This window comes from Oryzias latipes, chromosome 2, assembly GCF_053564925.1.
Source record: "Oryzias latipes strain Hd-rR chromosome 2, Olatipes_Hd-rR_3.1".
NCBI classification, from domain to species: domain Eukaryota; kingdom Metazoa; phylum Chordata; class Actinopteri; order Beloniformes; family Adrianichthyidae; genus Oryzias; species Oryzias latipes.
Window position 1 is genome coordinate 31,415,571 of NC_136238.1, and position 16,553 is coordinate 31,432,123.

Consider the following 16,553-nt stretch of genomic DNA (forward strand, 5'->3'; position numbering starts at 1 on the left):
GACACACGGAGATAGCACTGACATCATTGCCCCGCCTTGCGAAGTGGAATTGAAATATGCGACACTAATCGCAGGGTGGATGTGAAAATGAAATCCCCTCTTTACATGTCTGTTTTAATTATGACACTTTTTAAGTAGAAAATGAAAAAGCATTTTGAAGGATTACCTATTTTTTTCTAACTTGTTCTGTCCAACAGCTAAGCAAACAGATTAGAGCTGAAGGCCTTTTGTGTTGGACAGGTTTTACTGTCACTAAAAGAGGTTATATATCTTCAGAAAGCCAGAGTGTAAATTTCTATAAACCCCTTTTTGTTTTATTATTTTTATTTTATTTATTACATCTAGTGTGTGTGGGGAGGGAGAGGGGAAGAATGTGAGGGGGTGGGGAGGGATAAAAGGAGGAGAGGTGGAGAATGCGGGGGATACAAGTACTGAGATCTCTAAAAATTATACCAGATCTGCTGGAAAGACAAATATTACATCAAAGGTGAAATTCTGACACAAAGATGAGTGAAAAACATCTGTCCATCAATATACTGTGGGCTAGGAGGAGGGATGAAGCAGACAGGGAGCAGTGTGGCAGTGTGCCCGTGCATGTGGGGGTGGAGATACATACATGCTGCCAAAGTGAACCGTGTGTTCATAAGGGGAACCAGATCCTACCCAGCCAGACCAGCCAGACCAGGAGAGGGGAGGAGAGACCCTCAGGCCAGGAGCACCCCCGGCTATGACACACAAGCAGCCCAGGAGAGGCATAGGCGAACCCGGCGTCCGGGCCCCCAGGCCACAGGACAGGAGTGTCTAGCCGTACCAGGTGGCAGCCATGGGGGCCACCAGGCGCCGGACACTGAGACACAGGCCAAGGATGAGGCCAGGGCCCCGAGAACCCATGAGCTGCCCACCACCCAACCGGCGCCCGTCTCCGCAAGCCAGGCCCAGCACCCGACCCGAGCAACCCAGAGATCGCTGCGCACCCAAAGCCATTTTTCTTTGACTATCATGTGCTCCAACTTCTTTTTAATGAAAAATTGTTATGCCACCGGGATGTTTATATGCAATATATGCTCTACTGTCTGTTTTTTTGTTTTAGAAGGTGTGTCTTTTAAGCCTAATCATTCTATAAACATTATGTGTCATGCTGAAGATATCAGTGTTTACTCTGCCTCACAGCATCTGTGTAGCTTCAAATTGAACTGGATCATTTTCTTGATTATATTCCTTATTCATTATTATTTAATGGAAATAAAAATTGATTTAATATCAACTTTAATTATGTAGTTCATTAGATCGGACAGTAATGAGAAAGTCCTTACACTGAGAACTCTTGTCTTTGATTCTGGTTTCAAACATTTTATTGTTTTGCTTTTTATTCAGGAGTAAAATGAGTGATCACATAAAATGACATAACTTTATCTGAAAGGACTTTATACCACTGGAAATGTATTTAAACCGGTGGAGGAGAACAGAGGTTCCATCATAAAAAGAGGGGAAAAATAAATAAAGCGTTATACTTCAGTGACACAGAGTCGGAGATTTTAATGACGGCGTATGAAGATAATCCGCCAATCATAAAGTAACACGGCTGCATCAACAAAAGAAGGAGTTTCTGCTTGTAGTAGAACAGACAAACTAAACGCAGAAGTTTCTGATCTTGTTCCAAATTTTCCCTGTGACGAGATATATATATATATATATATATATATATATATATATATATATATATATATATATATATATATATATATATATATATATATATATATATATAAAACGTATACAATTTTGCCAACTTAAATGAATTACTTCTATTGGTAACAAGTAATTGAGTTAAATGTATTCAACCTAATTTCTTACGTCTTTAAAACTCAATAATTGTTTATACAACTCAAATTTACGTATTTATTTAAACTAAATGTCATATTACTCCAATGCAATTCAATATTTTTCCATCTTAATTTATTACAATTTTTGAACTCTCATATGTCTAAGTTTGAGCTTGCAGCTATTCTCATTTTAATAACAATAAAAAGAAAAAAACAATATACAAGGAGTGCATACATTCATTTAGGAATTTCCTAACAATATCAGTCATAGATGGTAGATGTGCTCTATAAACTCATCATCCTCTTTCTCCCTCTCACTCATGGTGCAGAGACGTAAGCATAGTAGGACAAAATAACTCGGCAAAACACGGTGAAACACAGTAAAACAGCTAAACAACTAAACACATTTGGTCAAAAACACACACTTAAACCCAAATCCATCCAGACAGGCAAAGGGAATGATATCCCACAATCCCTTGAGGTGCCGATCTAACAGCAGCACCAAAGTTACACCTACTTAATTGAATTCATTTGAATGAAAGTAAAATAACTGTCTGAAAACTACATGTTTTATTTTTATGACTTAACAAAAAAAGATTTATCTTAACTGAAACAAATAATTAAGTTTAATATTTATAATTTAAGGCTCACATATCTCAGGCGTGTAGAACTGCCTTTTTTCACCTGCGGAATATTGTTAAGATCAGAAATATACTTTCTAAGAGTGATGCTGAAAAACTCATCCATGCATTTGTTACGTCGAGGCTGGATTACTGTAACTCTTTGTGAGCAGCGTGTCCTAAGAGTTCCTTAAGAAGTCTCCAGCTTGTTCAGAACGCAGCTGCTAGATTGTTAGCAGGAATTAGCAGAAGAGATCACATCACTCCTGTGTTAGTTTCGCTCCATTGGCTCCCAGTTGATTCTAGAATCAAGTTCAAGATCCTCCTGTTAACCTATAAGGCCTTACATGGAATGGCCCCGTCCTATATTAAGGACCTCATAGTCCCTTACCATCCAATGAGAACACTTCGCTCGCAAAATGCAGGACTGCTTGTGGTTCCTAGAATTAGTAAAAGTACGGTTGGAGGTAGAGCGTTTAGCCACCAAGCCCCTGTCTTATGGAATAAGACCCGGGTGGTGAAAACCGCACAGGAGATTGTGGGAGGACCTCTCCCACAACTCGACTCAGTGTACGACAGCCGGGTCCGACGGAAGGCTGGTCGTATAGCTGCAGACCCCACCCACCCAGGACATCAACTGTTTGTACCTCTTAGCTCTGGGAAGAGATACAGGAGCATCAGAACTCACATGAACAGAGTGAGGAACAGCTTCTTCCCAAGAGCAGTGAGGTCCATCATCACACCCCCCCCCCCCCCCAATCACACAATTGGGTCAACGACACCCCCCCTCCCCCCAGACTTAACATAACCCACTAACCCCTGTCAGCACACAGCTGACAATGCTCTGGCTGTACTTTAAACTATGTACGCAATATTCATTCTATATGTGGAATACTCACTCATATGTGCAATATTCACCCCACTCTACTGTACAGTAATTATGTCTTATATAGCTCCTTATCCTTATTTTATTTTATACTTCCTTTTTATATTGTTGAAAGAGAGTTGCTGGAAAAAATGTCATTGTGCACTGCAGAATGATAATAAAAGATTCTGATTCTGAATAAGCTCCCAGCTCATGTAAGAGAGGCCGATTCAGTTTCTACATTCAAAGTTAGACTGAAAACATTCCTCTTTGGACAGGCTTTTTGTCAGACTAGTTAGTATTCAGAGATTAATTAACCTAATGTTAATTTGTTTGAATTAAACTTAATAACAATAACTATTTGTTTTAAAGGCTGCTAGAAGTTGAAGTTGGGGTAACTATGGTGCTCCGGGGTTCTGTCTTATTTTCTCATCTACTTCTACCCTCCCTCTTTTCTCTATTTTTGATCATCATTTATCATTTAGTTCTCCATGCCTCTGTTTGGTGCAATACGATTCATGTATTGTCCCTCTTTCCCTCTCCCCTCCTGGGGAGTGGGAGTGCTTCCAGACTCCAGTTTGCTCATCCGGGCTCCTGTTCCTGACCGTCTACCTTGTTTCTGCCTCGCCTCTACTACTGCTCCTACACCTGGCGGTGGATCCTATTTCCGGCTCGACTCGTGCCGGAAATAGGATTGAGAACAGAGAGAGAGGACAGCCACAGAGCCTAACAGGACACAGTGGCGGTTTTTGATATGGGCGATGTGGGCGGTCGCCCAGGGCGGCACTTCATAGGGGGCGGCATTTGCCGTGCCTGATGCGTTACACATAATGTGCTACATACTGAATTCAAAGAGGTAGCTTAAAGCTTTAAAGTTGAAATTGCTTCAGTAGCCGACACTTAATGCTTTTATTTTGACACATCAGACTCTTAATAATGTCTTCCTCCTATTTCCTCTTCACACTCATGGTGCAAAAAAAAAAAAATAAAGAATTCAGAGTGAAACAACGTAAAACAGGCACATGAAAAGGATTTAGGCAGAAAAAACATCCGTGTTCAACCCAATTTCGACAAAAGCAGGCAATGGGGGTTATTTCCCACAAAGTCTTTGCTCAGACACAACAGACCCGATGCGCACGTGACCACCGCCCTCTGCTGCAAGACGCTTGCGGCCACACCTCTTTGCGGTAGTCTTTGGAACATTAGTAAAAAAACTCGAGAGGGGAGCGCAACTCGCCGGTGGCTGGCTGAATCACACTAAGAGGTGATTGGGAGTCTTTTTCTATCTGACAATCAACTCTGAGCCGCAGCTGCGCCTCCCGTCACAGAGACGGAGCCGCGTGTGTCAGAGGGAAGGGGAGGGGGGGGATGAGCGCAGACCATTTTTTATGTATTGAGGTTTTTTGGAGGATTTCTGCTGTTGGTGTTGCACAAATTTAGGGAAATGCCAAATATTTTTGGAGTAATCCCACTGATGAGTTCTAAGATTTAGTCTTTAATGTTTTATAAGACCTAAACATATTAATCACAATAAGTTTTATTTTTTAGATCTAATCCCTCTGATATGTTTCACAAAGACACACACAGGACGTCACACATTAAGAAATTATTGCTAAAAATGAAGCAGGAGTCCAGCTCTAAAAAAAATGCTCTAAAGAATGATGAAAGAGCAAAAAAAATGGAATTATTTGATATGTAATTTCTTATTAATATTTTCAGGCTTTCTTTGTTTTGTCCTGCAGCATGTTCATATTTGTATAATTTTGACAGAATATATTTCTATGGAGAACAAAATATTACAAGTTATTTAAGGTTTAACTTGAGTTATTCTGGATTAATGTTCTTGTTTTTATTCATATTTATGTTCAAAAAGCTCAGTTTAAAAGGTTAAAAAGTTTAGCTTAAGTGTGTAGTTCAGTAAATGTTTATCTTCTTTGGCCCAAAACCTTAAGCGTGTTTTTAACTTAGGCCCCTGTGTGACTGAGTTTGACCCCCCTGTAATACGAGTCTAGAAAATCCATGCATTTTTTGAGTAAAATGGCTAAATAGAAGATAGGGAACACAACAGGATGTTGTCAAATTTAGTATGTGTGTGTGTGTGTGTGTGTGTGTGGGGGGGGGGGGGGGGGGGGGGGGGGCGCTGGTGGGGTTACTCGCCCAGGGAGTAAGTTAGTGTAGAACCGCCACTGACAGGACATGTTTGTCTATCTCTCCCCTTTTGCAAAAGGTTTCAAAAGTCATGCAGACTCTTGTGTGTCTTTTCGTTTCCAAAATGCAAATGTCATTTTGGATGACCTGAACCATCCGAATCTGCAAAAGGCCGGACGAGACTGCAACAAGCGCTTTCAGTGACATAAAGATCAGGGCAATCAAAGAATTTAAAATGTTTAGTGAACAACGACGTCCATGGATCTATGTGTCTGCAAGTGGATGCAGCAGTGAACGTACCAACTAGTAGTACGTGTAGTAGCTGAAGCTGCGGGTTCCAGCTGCTGCTATCCAGCAGTCTGCGCTGACGACAGAGCTCCTCCTCGTTCTGGACGATGGTTCCTTCAGCAGCAGAAAGTTGTTCTCTGACAGAACCTTCCTGAGGTTCTGAAGACATGGTTCCTGCTCCGATCTTCAGCTCCAACTCCCACAAACACCGCCGTCCTCTTCACTGCAGCTCCGATCGATCATCTGCTAGTCTCACAATCACAGCAATCCACGTTGTCTTTCCGTTCAACACTTCTTCACTCATTTACGACACTTTGGAAAATGCTGAGAGTTCCCACACGAACCAAGTATCGTTCTATCTGTCCAAAAACCTCACAAACGTCCCAACAAAACACCACCGACCTCTCAACACAAGCTAACGCTGCTAGCCTGCTAACAAGCTAACGCTGCTAGCAATGAGTTTTATCACTAGAGGAGACATCACGTGATTCCTCATGGGAGGAGAGCACCGCCATCTTGGTGAGGTCAAATCACTGCTGCAATACATGTATTTTTTTGCTAAATGCCATTTCATGTGCGGGTTTCAACAGCCAAAATTGGAGAAATTAGTCCATTTTTATTGGGCTTTTCTAAATAATTTAAATTACATGTCAAAATCATTTAACACTTTTACATGTTTAAAATTATTTAAAAAATGATTTTTAATAAAAAAATTATTTGTAAGAAGTCCTCCGATTATGCATTTTTCATTAAAGTTTGAGCTTTTAAGGCTGACTGTTTCTCTTATTTAACAACAACAAATGATGTATAGATATATATAAACATAAATATATATAAATTATATAAAAGCTACTTAGATGCCACCAAAGGCTATAGAAATCATTCTCATGTGGGCGTCGTCGACCTCACCAAGATGGCGTCGCGCTACGCCACCGTCGGCCAGGCTTCCCGAGCGGGTGTGTCTCCTCTAGCAATATATCTCATTGGCTGCTAGCGCCTCGTGCTGTTCTTCTTTTTTTGGCTAACAGCGTCATGATGCGTTAGCGCCACCAGCTGGTCTGGAGTGTTGTCTGTTTTTCATATTATGATGTCGATCGCGGAAATTCTTTATCGACCCGAAATAGAGGATTTTCCTACCAAAATGGAGAAGGGGGAACAGGACGTGAACTTCCTGTTCCTGCTAATGATGTAGGGGCGCCATTTTGTCGTCTCCAGCCACTGGTTCAAATGATGAAACTGCAGCTAAAAGTCTTTCAAAAGTCCAAATACTAAAAGATTAAACAGAAAGTTCATAGAAAGTCAAATGAAAAACAATCAGATTGTTTTAGATAAACCCGTTTGGAAGTTAAAGCATAGAAACAAGTAAACTTCAAAAAGCTAAAAGCCTTAAATAAAGAAAAGTCCAAAGAAAAACAGAAATCCCACATTTGGATCAGTAAAGACATGAATTCTCCAGAAACATCCAGAAACAGCTCTGAGCAGCAGCCATGAAGGGACTGAGAACAGACGGACATCAAAGCAGCGGGTTTATCTGAACTCTCTCTGGTTGACCAACTCCTCCCCCACTCTACTGTGAGAAGTAGCACTGTGTGTGTGTGTTGTGCTGTGTAGCCAAGATGGAGGTGGTAAAGGTTAAACAAAGGTCATATAAGGACTTGTATGACAGGTTGGATTCCAAGAAGGAGAGATGGATCTGTAGAGGTGAGGCAGAGAAACAGAGATGTAAGGATGAGCAGCAGGTTAGTGCTGTGTGCAATGCTTGACCAGCAAAGTAAACCTTCAGATGAACATTGGACGCCAACATCTGGATCGCTCTTCACTGTTCCCTCCAAACAACACTTTTCTCCTTTTTTCCACCTCGTCAACGATAACTTCTACTTCACATTGAGTGAAGTTAGGTTTTTTTGATTTCCTCTCGGTGTTTGCCATGATCTCGCAAGACATGAATATTCATTTGTGGGCGTTTCACGGAGTATTTATGGGCAACTATGGGCGTGTCATGAAGCCGCAAAAGCTGCATTTAAAATTGGTTGTGATTTATTAAGGGAAAGATGCATAGGATGTGTGTGCGCACGGTTTTATAAATCCGAATATTTCTGTGCGTACGCACGTCCTATGTTTCATCCGTACGCCACTTCTGACGCAAAGTTTTATAAATGAGGCCCCTGATCTTTGTGCAGTCCAGGTTCAGGACTATGATCCAATAGAGGTCTGTACTCTGATTGTGGCTGCAGGAACCTTGGTTCAAATCCAGGTCACAGCAAGAATCACTCAACATGAAGTCATTTGTGTTTTTAGTTGTTGGACTTCTGGCATTCTGCTGGGTTTTAGAACTCCTGCCTCATCTGCTGCTGATCACCAGCATCAGGTGTGTTTAGTCAAGAAGGAGCTTCAATCAAAGGTTTGTTGAAAAACATGTAGAACACCGAACCTCTGGTCCTGGACCTTGACATTTGTGGTTTAATGAAATTATTTTCTCAATCAAACCAGAGCAAAAATATAAACCAAAAAAAACTGTTTAGACAGAAAAATCAAAAGTTTCTGTTCATTCTTTCGTATAGTCGCTGCTCCAAATCTACATGCATTTCTTTTCTATGTAAATGTGAGGAAAATAGACTTTTTCCAGTCCAGGATGATGGAGGAGCTGATCTAGACACTCAACTTCATTGTAGGAAAACTCCACAAATACAGAAATCAAATCACAGCTAGAATTTTCCTCACATGGAACTCTAGTTTGGTGTTTAGTTTGTTTTTATTGAGTCAAAAGGATTTTCTGACTGAACACTTTGATTCACAGCAGCAGGATTGCAGTTCAGACAATCATGACTTACTAATGCCAAAAAGGCACGTGAGTGGCAGACGCCGTTAATGCTGTAGCCTCACAACCTCGGACCGTGGCCGAAATAAAAAAGAAATGGTCGGACATCAATCAAAGTCGAGGCAAAAAAAACGTCTAGCGCTCCATCGCCAGTGTGTCTGCATGAGGGACCGCACATTTTCCCGTCAAGTTTGCTTTTTATAAAACTCAACTATTGCGTAGAGAGTGGCGTACGCCTTCTTTTGTACGTACGCAACCTTTATAAATGAGGCCCCTGGTCTCTGTTGGTCTCTGTGACCCTGGCATTTAAAAATGCCTGTTTAGTACATCTTCAACACTCATGTAACTGTTTTTGATTTAATTGGATTTATTTTCTGCTTTTTATTTATTGTTATTTTTATTTCCTTACCTTAAACCAGCTGTTCCCAAACTTTTTCTGCAGGGCCCCCCTTTCTGAAGATTAGAATATTTTGGAGCCCCCCCCACACTGACAAAAACATAAAAATCCTTTGTTTCTAAACTCCACTCCCCCTGCAATACCCCCACGCACCCCCCTAGGGGGCGCGCCCCCCAGTTTGGGAACCACTGCCTTAAACTAATTGATAGTAGGTGCATTATTAAATGTCTATGTTTGTGTGTGTGTGTGTCTGCTTGTTGTCTTGTAAATGTTTTTCATTTTTTAATATTTCATTTTTTTCTGAAATGTTTTCATTTTTGGTATTTCATTTTTTTTCTAGAAATGAATTTTGTTATTGTTGTCTGAAATGTTTTTTTCTTTTTTGTTTTTTAAGTTTTGGTTTCTGAAATTTTGTTTTGTTTTCTAAAATGTAATACTGCTTTTTAAATTGTTGCTGTGATCTTAAAAATGTTTTTGTATCGAGTGATTTGTTGAATGAACCGTAGCTGGCTGTTCTTTGTAACTGCATCTGTTCTCAGTCCCTTCATGGCTGCTGCTCAGAGCTGTTTCTGGTTGTTTCTGGAGAATTCATGTCTTTACTGATCCAAATGTGGGATTTCTGTTTTTCTTTGGACTTTTCTTTATTTAAGGCTTTTAGCTTTTGGAACTTTCTTTGTTTCTATGCTTTAACTTCCAAACAGGTTTATCTAAGACAATCTGATTGTTTTTCATTTGACTTTCTAGAAACTTTCTGTTTCATCTTTGAGGATTTGGACTTTTGAAAGACTTTTAGCTGCAGTTTCATCCTTTGAAGCAGATGGATCTGAATCTAGAGTCAAAGATTCTAAGGAAATCATGGATTCACAGACATTTGATTGAATTTCTGTCTGGATCAGAAACCAACAGCAGACATTTCAAGCCGTCATCTGTTCCTAATGTTCATTCCCCGCCATCATTGAAAGCTTTTGGAATAGTCCCTAAAGCCAGCGATCGGGCCGCTTTGGAGCATGAACTCATCACTCGGTGTCACGGTGGCAGAGAGATGACAGATCCCAAATCTGAGGCTGAAATGATCACGTCCTACCAGCTACACTCTGGATTTGGGACCAAAAACCTTTGAAGATGTTGGAGCATTGTTGGAGAATAGACTGACAACATTTGTTTGGAAGAAAGATTGACCTTTGACCCCTCCCTCATGTGTTCCACATCCAGCTGCAGACACACCACTACAGCTCACATTCCACTTCTGATCCAGCAGTTAGAACCAGAGCCTGCATTTGCAGCAGGTTCCAACCCACTGACCACTGATCCACACAGGGGGACGTCCTAAGGGGCGGAGTCAGCCACTGGAGAGAGCAAAAAGGAGAAATGGGGGTCACTCTGTCCTCTCTGTGTCTGGACCTTCAGAGGGACAGTGGTTTGGTCCAGAACACGGATGCTAAACTAGCTCTCTGGAAACTTGAACTTGTTGAATGGGAAACTTCCTGAAATCTTCTTCATCTGTTGACTTGTTCTTTCTTCATCTGAATGAGCTCAGTCCTCTCCCAAATCCAACTCCATCTATCTTCAGAGTTGGAGCAGAACTAGAGCTTTCTCCAGATGTCCTAGTACTTTTAGATCAGTGTCTTCCAATATTTGGAGCCCAGGTTCACTTCTTTCCCTGACAAAAATCCCAAAAGGCCTACCAGCCACCAAATAGTCAGAAACCAGAGAAACTTGGTGGTCTGCATTGATGAGAAACCAGTCCCTCCAGGATGACACATGGCTTTTTGGAATCATTTCACACACAAACAAACGGGAAGTTGTGCTTGTTGTTCTGAGAAAATGCAATCAAATGTGTGACAATGATCAATGTAAATGTTTAGATAAAGGCTGTAGGGGATTCAGGGATTGTGGAGCGGTTGTTGTTTCCTTCTGTGTTAAAGTGCAGTTTTGTGTAACCGTGTGTTTTGGGTCCCGTGTTGAATTCTACTATTAAAACGTGGGAAACAAATGTTTATCAAATCCAAATCAATCCAAAAGCCTGGAGACTGGATGGCCGTGGTCCTCCCTTGGACCTGGACACTGGTTGCCATGGCGACTTGCACACTCACCAAGCTGGAACTTAGAAGAAGAAAAAGAGACCAAAATGATTGAGAAAGCAGGTTTTCCAGGGAAATCCCACAAAGTGCTTTCCAAGCTAGAACTAAGAATATCCAGCATGCATTTGGAAAAACTCATTAGCTTCTTGTGGAAAATGATGAGTCATTGTAAAAGCATTCTATGAATGCTCAGAAAACTTCCTCTAAGGTTGTGGTTGTTTGGAGAAGTCCTCCTCTTCCAAGAATTCCTGAAAAAAGCCCTCATTTCTCCTGACCATCTTCAAAGCCACTTTCTGCTTTAGTTTAGTCCAAACTTGCTTTATGCTGACAACATTTACAGCTTGAATCAATCTGAAGAATCCAAGGAAACAAACCAATCTAAGTCTGCATTCATGCCACTTCAGAACCAACAAAGCATGTTTCCAGGACGCTGACTTACCAATAGAACTTGGGATTTCCTTTGCAGAATCCTTCTCCGTGTGTTTTCCTTTGTTTTTCTCCCCAAAACCTAAAGCAGAGATTTTTGCTGAGCTGCAGAACAAACGTCTGACTGCTTTAACCACCGTTGATGGTTTGTTGTGTTTCCCTCTAGCTGCTATGGTCTTGGTATGGTTGCTAGGTAACGCTGTCTTTGATGATGATGACGTCAGAGTGGCCTCTAGAATGGACTTTTTTCTTGTGTAACCAGTAAGGGACCCGGTTTAGCTCGTGCTGGTTTGTGGTGCCTTCCGTCCGTGAAACCAGGGTTCAAATCCGGGCGGCTCCCTGTTCCCTTTAAGCAGCACCTATGCATGAGAGGTCTGCCAGAACCGACAGTGATTTTAAGTCACTTTTAAAAACTCATCTTTTTAGTCAGGCTTTTAATTCCAATGAGTGGATTTGGTGGGTCAGCTTGTTAATTTTATCCTTTTGTTGTTTTATTGCTTTTATTGTTTCTTTATTGTATCATATTGTCTCTGATTTTATGTTAAGCACTTTGGCTGCTTCTGTAACGGTTTTCAGTTTTTTTTGTCTTTGTGTTTGGTTCCTTTTTTTCTGTATAGGTTTGAATTACTTCCTGTTTTATTTTGTAGTATTTCCTGTTTTGTTGTTGTTTCGAGTGTTGCTTTCCCCATCAGTCCTGAGTGTTTCCATCTGTGTCTTGTTGCCTTGTATGTATTTAAGTCTTGTCTTTCCCTTCCTCCTGTGCTGGTCCAAAGTTTATTCTGCTCTTCCCCGCGTTTTGAGTGTAATGAGTGTTTCGAGTTTTGGTTTTAGCAGTAGTTTTGGCTTCTAGTTTTTGTCATTAAAATCCTTGTCCACCTTGAACAACTGTCTCCTCCTTTCCGGCCTGGGTGCTTCCTTCATCCCCCCGCCGTGACAGCTCCTGCTTAAATAAGTGCTATTCAAATAAAAATTGATTGAATTGATTGATTATTTATTTAAAATACAACAAAAAACAGAGTAACGTTCACTGCAAACTGTGCAGAAGACATGTTCTTTCTAAAACTGGAAATAGCACCAAACTTTTTTATTACCTGAAGCTGAGTCACCAAGCATGATCAGTCTCAGACTGAAATAAACGATGATTCTCCAGCAAAAAAATTTAAGGTCAGACCTGCACAGGAACAACAGTCTTAACTAGCAGAAGAAACTCAGAATTTGCTTTTAGTTCCTAGTTGCTTTTAGTACGTAGTTGTTTTAGTTCATAGTTGCTTTTAGTTCCTAGTTGCTTTTAGTACGTAGTTGCTTTTAGTTCCTAGTTGCTTTTAGTTCCTAGTTGCTTTTAGTACGTAGTTGCTTTTAGTTCCTAGTTGCTTTTAGTACGTAGTTGCTTTTAGTTCCTAGTTGCTTTTAGTACGTAGTTGCTTTTAGTTCCTAGTTGCTTTTAGTTCCTAGTTGCTTTTAGTACGTAGTTGTTTTAGTTCATAGTTGCTTTTAGTTCCTAGTTGCTTTTAGTACGTAGTTGCTTTTAGTTCCTAGTTGCTTTTAGTTCCTAGTTGCTTTTAGTACGTAGTTGCTTTTAGTTCCTAGTTGCTTTTAGTACGTAGTTGCTTTTAGTTCCTAGTTGCTTTTAGTACGTAGTTGCTTTTAGTTCCTAGTTGCTTTTAGTTCCTAGCTTTTAAACAGGATGATGACAAAAATGTTTGTCAATTTTATGTTTGTTCTGTAAAACTTGAAAACATCAGAATTTATTTGTAAAATTACCCTTTTGTTTTCAAATAGAACTCATCAAACAGTTTAGTGCTCTGTTTTATTTATGTTCTCTTTTGAAACTTGAAAGATTTTGCTTTTTATTATTCAGTTTACCTTTTAATGTAAATGCATTTTTTTAATTATCTAAAAAAACTGTTTCATCAGGGTCCTTCACTGCATCTTCTATGTTTAAAGTTTAATACGAAGTAAATATTTAAATCTAAACAACCTGCTGATGATTACATATTTCTCTTATGAGCATCAGTGTTCAAATTTGAAAAATACAATTATTTGGTTTAAAATGTGATATATGTCGTTGTCACCTGATGCCAAAAAATTCTAAATTGCCCAGCCCTACTGACTCATCTCACTAACTTTCCAGGGGAAATTCTTACTACGTCACATCTCTTCCGTTGGTGAGGACTTGCAAGACTCAAACAGCACAAATCTAGCACAGAGCTGACAGGTTGGAAGTGGTGGTAGTGATCTGCGTCCCACTCCTGAGGTTCCAAGTCTTCTCAGGTCACTACTGAGTGTTGGAGCCCAAACCCTGAGCAGAGGTGAGCCCAACTGTCTGCAGAATATCCCAGTCAACCTGAGCAAAGCATCAGAAGTATCAGCTTCTGTGAGTATGTAGAGTTACAATGGAGTTAAAACAGCTTTTTCATTTTCCCTTGTAGTCTCCAACTTGACCAGAGAAGAGCCCACACTGCATTTTACTGTCAGTCCACAGTCAACCGATCAAGTCTTTGTCCACCATGTGGAAAATTACTGACAAACTTTACTGGAAGACCTGGGAGGGATCTCTTCCGAGCGGAGCTGTTCATATCAAGAACGACTACTACAATCGCATCGACTATGTGAGCAAGCCCTCAGGTCGAGGCGATTGTGGTTTCTACACAGAAAGTAAGGGTCAGTACTGCTACTATGCATTGGGTGACCGTGAGCTGACATCTTCCTCATTTCTCATCCTTGTGAATGAAGATGATTTTGAAGATCTTGTTTGGAAAAAAGACTCAAATGGTCAGGTACCTTAAAATGCTGTGGAGTCTGATAATGGATTATACGTAGGAAAGAACAAGTATGGCCTAGGGAAGGTGCACCCAGTACACCATAGCCTTTTTATACCCTGCAACGGTCGTGAATATTGGTACCACGACTACGAGGTCCTGACCTACAACACTGACGTGAAAAGTGATGCTCTCTCTTATGTTCAGTACCAAATAGATAAAGCTGAAACTGAACACCTCTTTCCAGAAACAATTACAAAATTGGAATGTGTCAACGACAATAGCACTGAGATGACAGTAAAGCGTACCATTGTGGGGACAGTTGTAAATAAGTCAAAATGGGATTTCACTATTTCTAATACTTCACATGCTGAAATGACCGTTTCTAGTAAAATCCCATCTATTTGTGACATGAGCGTCACATTTGGTGCTGAGGAGACATTCACAACTTCGAAAGGAGGCTCCAGGAAAGAGGAGAAACAATTGTCTGAGGAGGTCACTGTCAAAAGTCTTATCAAAACAGAAATTACATATCATGATGGTGGTCAGTAAGTGCAAGCTCGACATTCCCTTCACTGCACGCCTCACTCGCACTTACAATAATGGAATGGTCAGGTCAACAAACATCAGTGGTACCTACAGAGGTGCCTGTGTGAGTGAAGTTAAGGTTGAGGTTAAAGAGGTTTAGTGACCTCATCCTTCAGTCTGAAGTGGCTAGCAGAGTATTGAGGGACAGAAACAAACAGATTCAGCTTGAAGCCTTAAACCTACCTGTACCTCAGGCCTTGGCTCTTTGGAAGGAACTCCATGTGAATGTGTTTACAACAGCTGAATTGGACCTCTGTCTTGGACATCTGCTTTTCAGAACCAGGTAGATATTCTCAAACATATAAACTAAATGTAATCCAAGAACATTTATGCTTCTGGAACTAAATTCTAGAAAGTTTAGAGGGAGTTTCTCGTGGGTCAGCTCAGCTGCTTCTTACTTTTTGTTCATGTCAAGGTTTTCTTTGCTGCAAACAAAACTCTGACTTTGGTATTTTTTCTCTAATTTAGGACATTTTCAATGTTTGCCCTAAAGGTTGTGGCTCTTACTTGTGTATTTGTGATCATTTGCTCCAACACAATAAAAAATGAGCAACTTTTCTTTTCTTTTGTCTTTATCTGGAAACACTGTTAAAACATGGATGATCAGTGTCCTGTCAAGAAATATAGTGTGTGTGGAATTATTTTCTTTGCATGTCTGCTTCACATTGATACTTTTTTGAAACTCATGACTTTGTTAATATAAGAGTCTATCTTCTTTTCATACTGAATAAAGATCAACTTCAAGTGTGTGAGTTTATTTTTGTTTCTGAGACTTCCTTTGCCACTGAAATTCCTTTTTTTCACTTTTGTCTGTTAGATATTTCACTACAAGTAGTTGAAGAGTTTAAGCATTTTGCAGTTTTAGTCCAAACGGTTAAAGGAAAACATTCCTGAATCCCAAATTGATGGCTGCAGGAAGATGGAGTCACTGCAACGCTCTATCTGAATCGATTTATAAGCTTACTTTGAACAATTTCACACAGAGAGACTTGACACTAGCTGAAGCTGTTGCAGAGAAGTGGAGCAGAAGAGGACAGTTCAGAAGATCTGAATGTTCTTTCTCCTGGAGGAAAGCTGCAGCCAAACTGTGAGACTTATGCTATGTACACACCACGCATTTGATGTGTGTTTAAGAGCATTTGTGATTGACAGATTGATCACAAACTGATAGTAAACTGAAAGTATGTGGATCTTCCAGATCTGTAAGAGCTTCCAGGAAAAACTCTGACAGATTCCAACAGTGAGAAACAGTTGACCATTCAATCCCTTGAAACAGACTTCATGACATGGTTGGAATTACCTTGGACAGCTCTTAGTGTCACGGTTCCTCCGGCTGCTACTCCTCCCCTCCCTGCTCCTTCATTGGAACCAGCTGACCTGCATCATCTCATCACCTGGCAGACCTTCTTAAGGAGATCCATCCCAGTATACTACGCCAGTCCGTTATACTCACTCCGGTGATCACGCCTGGCCTCAAGTTAAGTTACTCTCGCTTTAGTAATCCTAGCTTGTACTTACCGTCTGTCTCACGTCTTCAGGTCTTCACTCCATTGGTCACGCTGGTTCCTCGCTCCACGCTGATTACATCATCCTCGACGTCCTCGCCTTGCCTCAAGCTGGTTACGCTGTCCTCAGCGTTCACGCCTCGCCTCAAGCTGATTACGCTGTCCTCAGCGTCCACGTCTCGCCTCAAGCCGGTCACGCCGCCCTCGGCGCTCCACCACGTCACGGACTGTGAAC

At 40.8% G+C, this 16,553-nt stretch overlaps 3 protein-coding genes and 1 long non-coding RNA gene across 6 annotated transcripts in view; 2 read left to right on the forward strand and 2 right to left on the reverse strand.

Moving 5' to 3' along the window:
• LOC144981346 (uncharacterized) overlaps positions 1-16,553 on the forward strand; it is a 676,107-nt gene that overhangs the window by 595,542 nt on the left and 64,012 nt on the right. The window lies entirely within an intron of this gene.
• LOC111948918 (uncharacterized) overlaps positions 1-16,553 on the reverse strand; it is a 377,453-nt gene that overhangs the window by 172,764 nt on the left and 188,136 nt on the right. The gene's annotated exons all lie outside the window — the stretch shown is intronic.
• Positions 1-16,553, reverse strand: part of LOC144987328 (uncharacterized) — a 61,069-nt gene that overhangs the window by 14,876 nt on the left and 29,640 nt on the right. The window lies entirely within an intron of this gene.
• On the forward strand, positions 13,489-15,568 carry LOC144988557 (uncharacterized). The gene is made up of 2 exons (XR_013652488.1): positions 13,489-13,775; positions 13,896-15,568. It is a non-coding gene; the product is annotated as an uncharacterized LOC144988557 (long non-coding RNA).